We start from the raw sequence: 6000 nt of genomic DNA, 5'->3' as shown, positions 1-6000 counted from the left end.
GTAAAGGGTAAAAAATCTAAATATTTTTACTTGTAATTTCTTGTCCGGGAGCATCATCAATTGTTTCAACCAGGTAGGATTTTGAAGATACTTTTTTCATGTTAAAATTAATAGATATATGTAGAAATAATATTAGTGAGAAAGTTAATATTTTTTATATTTATATTTATTGTAATAAATTCTTCTTTTTAGCAGGTAAAACTGCGTTTCAAGTTATTATGCAAGTATGTTTTTATAGATTTCTACTCAGAAATTATTTTAAAAATCTTTATTTTACAAAAAAAGTATTCCATCAGATTTTTAAATTTGGTTACAAATTCTTAAGACCACTCATTTTGACTTAAATAGTTATTTTAATTTTTACACAACAAAGAACATTAATTCCTTTTATTGAATTTTGTTATTTTAAATTAATCTATATATAAATTTGGCTTGGGTGTCTGTTTGTTTGTTTGTTTGTGTCCAATAAACGTCAAAATGGCACATCTAGGGACCCCAGGGAAGGTTTATGAATGATCAAAATTTCAAATATTTGTCTCCATCAAAATTCGATCTTCATTAAATTTTTGAAAATTATGAAAATCCACAAAATTTTATATGAAAATACGTGAATTATTTTTGTTTTGTTTTATGATGTACACAAAGAGAACATGTTCACAATTAATTTAGAGGATGGGCGCGAAGCGCCCTATAAGGCTAGTATTTAATATTTATCTCTACTTGTACGACTTGTACTAAAGCTTGGTGAAAAAAAGGAAATATAAATTGATCTTTACTTTATAGATTTATACAACAACCACAATTAAAAATGGTAAATCTTTGAATATAATATTTAAACTATTTCCCTTAAATTCTGGATTAACATGCCTAAAGAAATTACACATGATAAAATACAGATAAAAGCTACCATATTCTTAAGACCACTCATTCTGAACTGAGAAATGTAAAAGTCTGCTTATTTAAAGAAAACTAATTAAATTGACTTAATTGAAATATGATTCTAAACATACATGATTAACATGATTAAACAATGAAATTGGTTTTATAATTATTAAATCTAAATGTGTAATGCAAGGTAAATTCCACATCCTTAAAACATTTTTTTTGGCAAAAAAAATTCTCTGCTCTGAGAGCTCAGCACAATCTCCATAGATTTCATACACATATTTTATTATATCTGTTCATTTCTATCTCCTAAACTACATATTCTCCATAGTTTTGAAATATAGACAAAAAGAAACATGATGCTTCTCTCTGTGGTTAGTTCAGGATAAAGAAAGGACAAGAAAAAAGTAATAAAAAGGAGAAGGAAAGTAAGGAGAAAGGAGAATGAAAGTAAGGAGAAGGAAAGTAAGGAGAAGGAAAGTAAGGAAAAGTTAAGTAAGGTTTGACAGAAGAGAGTCAACCAATTGAACTTTTTGGCATATGCTAAATGTGAAGAAAACCTTGAATGTCGTCTTACATTCAAATATCCCAAAAACAAGGTTTTGACTTAAAAAACATTTTTCCATCTCTTATGTCTTGTCTCTTCATTCTATATAACAATTCCCCTGTCCTCCCACCCCTTTAACTCTTTTTTATTCTAAGACTACACAGAAGAAACAATGGTGAGAAATGCATTGACTTTTTCATTATAGATTATGTAAGGACAAAATATTTTTACAGGATTATGAATATCTAAAAGCTAAAATATTTATCCTCATGATCTTAAAATCATGGCTAAAAGGTTGGCTTAGAAAAAGAGAAAGTATAGCAAGAAATATATGAAGGGTTGAAAAGTACGGATGAAGATAGTTAATAAGAAATGCTAACATCATGACTAAGATACTGCTCTATTATTTTTTTTAATTTGATATCGAGAGTGGGAACATGAATATCCCTGTCTGGAGAGATCCCTTATGTGGCGGATGCTGATTGGTGGAATCCATGGTTTTCAAGCAAGGCCTGATCAACCTGCCTGGTTCAGGCAGTCATGCTTATACATCTCTTCTAGCAGGTTTCCGATCTTATCCACAACGACAATCATAATAGAATCCCAGACAGAAGTTCCTATTTCTCAGAATGATTTTTAGACAAAAAAGTTTCTTCTAAACAAAATATATATATAAAAAAACTTTATCATTGAATTTCACATCTATTCTTTATTTCTTCTAGATGAAATATATATAAACTCTGTCATTGACTTCACATGTGTTTTTTCTAAAACAAAGGAGAAGGAAAGTAAGAGGAACTTAAGTCAGGAGAATGAAAGTAAGGAGAAGGAAAGAAAGAAGAATGTAAGTAAGGAGAAGGAAAGTAAGGAGAAGGTAATTAAGGAGAACATAAGTAAGGAGAAGGAAAGTAAGAAAAGTAAGGAGAAAGAAAGTAAGGAAAAGGAAAGTAAGGAGAAGGAAAGTAAGAGGAACGTAAGTCAGGAGAAGGAAAGTAAGGATACGACATATGGGATTTCAGGCTATAATTTCACTGGATTCAAATATTATTAGATAGCATTATGTGATCAATCTACAGGGTGTCCCATATCAAATCGGACTAATTAACGGGCTCGTTTTTTGGACGACGATATTAATTTATCCATCGTCATTATAGATAAAACTCTAATAAAACAGAGGGTTATTTTATGCCCACTTTTGAGGGACCCTCAAAAGTGGGCGTAAAATAACCGTCCTATTCTACTATAAACAGTTCTCCCTCTCTTGGCCTCCCAGCTGCTTGACAAACACCAAACCAGAACTTACTTTTAAAAGAGAAATTGCACTGAAATAAACATTTAAATCATGAAAATAAAACAAATTCGCCCAAAAATGTTCTCTAGGAATATACAGGGTGTCCCAATAAACATGGGAATTCAGTGACGAATTCGATATCGTCTTTTCTAATAATTATTTGATTTAAAAAGTGATACCTACTGAGAAAGCTGTAATCTGTAAGAGATTTGAATGCTATGTTTACATTTTGTTTGTTTATGTGTTGATTGTAAACGGTTGTACTTACAGGGTGTCCCACGAAATATGACAGTTGGTGAATAGTTTAGAATGTCTTTTTCCATAATTTGTTAAGTTGTTTGATACCAAAGATCAATAAAAATATTATATGGGAGTCATGCTATACTAAGATTATTTCAAAGTAAAAGATAATGAAGCAAAAGATTTTTTTGACTAAAAATAGTGATTTATTAAATGTCATGTTTCGTGGGACACCCTGTAGTAAAACCAGAAAATTGCAGTATACAAACTAGTCCGTCTTCACTGTTCATCTTGTGGAATCATTATAGACACATTTACACCCTTTCACCCTTTCATAAAATAAACTCTAGCAGACATGATAATATTTTGGCTTTTGAAATTAGGTATTAAAATGCTAATTAATAACAAAGACAATATCGAGAAATGAAAATGGATAAATTGTGACAATGCCAATTGATAAGAAAAGTAAAACATTTTAATATATATATAAGTTTACTATTTACTAACTTAGAGCCTGCCTCTGGCTCTAAGGGGGGACATGTCTAGGGGGCACAGGGGTACAGCCCCCACTACGCGCCTGTTCATACCACATTTTCAGATAACGAAAAACACTAGACTGTGACCTAGAGACTCCACTTTGTAAACTACCTCTGAATAACTAATTTAAATCATGCAATAAGTCTTACCTTGCACCTGCTTTTTGGCAAACCCTNCACCCATCTATGGGTTGTGTACCTCTAGAAATACTTCTTACTAAAAAGCGATGAAAGCCAAAAAAGCCTAAACACACTTTTTTTGAAGAAACCTTGTAGTCTGACCCTGAAATAATAAAAAATAAATATTAATTTATTAATGTTGAAAAGTTTAATTTGCGTGTGCAAGCATGATAGGTCAGGGGGAGGGGTCCAAAACCCCAATATTAGAACTGAAACAAATCCGTTCCTGAAATCCAAGTGTTTGTTTATGAATAAAGAATCTGACCTTTGCTGCACAGCATAACCGGAGTTGGCAGGTACGAGTTCTCTCCAGGCATGACACAGGACTCTCTGAGGCTTGGGGAGAAACAGGCCAAACTGGGGTTGAGGAAAGAGGTCTTGCAACAGTATTGACTTCAGACCTCTACTGACAAAAGAGGGGTGCCTGAAGAAAGGGATGGGATAAAGGATGCTCAAATATTTTAATGGATATTTCTCATGTTAAGGAATAAGAATGGAAAAGGGGATGGAAACTTTCTTGACTAAGAACAGAACAAGAGGGATGGAACTGTTTGCCAAGAACAGAACAGAGCGGGATGATCATTCTTCTACTCAAAATGGAACGGAATTGGACAGAACAGAAAATAAATGGAACATAAATGAAACGATTGAAGAAAAGGAACAAGAACAGAATGATCTAGCTGAAGGTCCTTATTCTAGAATGAAATGGAATGATTTTAAAAAAGTTGAAACGTGCCCAGCCCTAGAAAGTGGGGGAAATATGACGATGATAGGAAACAACAGAAGAGTTGGGAGAACTTTTCCATGGTTAAAACCCATTCCAGGTAAGTCACTGTGACACACAGTTAATGGCATTTAATATACAGGGCTTCCTTAAACTTCAACCATGGTTATATGGAAGGGCTTTCTAGTTTTAAACTTAAGTTTCTTGATCCTAACATGATCTTTGTACAGAATACAAAAATGTTTGGCGCTTCTATTTTGTAAATTAAAAATGTTATAATAAAAACTATTTATCCTTTCTCATATAAAAATACATTTTTGATAATTTTTTTCCAACAAAATCAAATTTTTATTTTTATATCCTTAAATTTTGTACTCTACTTTTCAACATTATGTTTTTTTTTCTAAAATTAGGAAGAGTTACTTAATGATATCTTCTTCAAAACCACTGATTTAATTTAATTTTCTCTCTCCACTAATCACTATAAAATATTTTTTTTTAAAAAGCACTAGAATATTTTATTAAACTTATTTTAACACATTCAATAACATTTTTCATGACAGAAAAATCATTTTTCTCTATTTTTACACTTCACCATCTCTAACATTGAGCAACATGGGGAAGGGGGGAGGAGAAGGGGGAGTAGCAGTCTTGGATGAAACAACCCTGGAAGGAACAGCATTGGAGGGAGCAAGATGGATCATTACTAGAAGGTGATCAGTATACACTATAGATGAAGCAGAACTACGGAGAGCTTTATTCTTAGAGGGAGTAGCACTGGATGTAGCAGCAGTCCTAAATATGGAGCATCACTGTAACAAAAGGAAATGTATTTCCAGATTGAGATCTCAACGACCTGGAATAATATATATTTTTAAAATATAAATTTAGATTCTAAATGATAAGTAAGAAATACACATGCATTGTGAAGAAAGAAAAACAGGATTATTGATGTGTTGGAAAAAAAAATCTAAATTTTTGTTTATTAGGCATAAAAGAATTAAAATTCAAATCAGGACTTACAGCTCTTATGTCGATTAACCCAGCTATCCAAATTTTGTAAGCAATGTAAACGCATATTATTTTGGCTCCAATTACGCAATTAAAACACAAATTTGCATAAGTCTAGACAGGGGCGGAGACAGGATTTAAGTGAGGGGGGGCAAGATTTTTTAGGAACAAAAAAATTAATAATTAGGAACAAAATATCGTATCACAGGCGAAAATTTTTTTTGACTTAAAAGACTCAAAAAGAGTCATAATTAATAACTAAAGACTAAAAAACTAGATTTTTAACTTTTAGGAACAAAATTAATGGATTAGAACAGGAATTTAGGAACAATTAAAAGATTGTTCAGGAATTAGGAACAAAATTAAATGATTAGGACAGGAATTTAGGAACAATTAAAAGATTGTTCAGGAATTAGGAACAAAATTAAAGGATTCGGACAGGGATTTAGGAACAATAAAAAGATTGTTTAGGAATTAGGAACAACAATATTGGATTAGGACAGGGATTTAGGAACAATAAAAAGATTGTTCAGGAATTAGGAACAAAAATATAGGATTAGGACAGGGATTTAAGGTGGGTTGGACA

The sequence above is a fragment of the Eurytemora carolleeae genome, unplaced genomic scaffold (genome assembly GCF_000591075.1).
Source record: "Eurytemora carolleeae unplaced genomic scaffold, Eaff_2.0 scaffold1093, whole genome shotgun sequence".
NCBI lineage: Eukaryota > Metazoa > Arthropoda > Copepoda > Calanoida > Temoridae > Eurytemora > Eurytemora carolleeae.
This window is presented reverse-complemented; position numbering follows the sequence as displayed.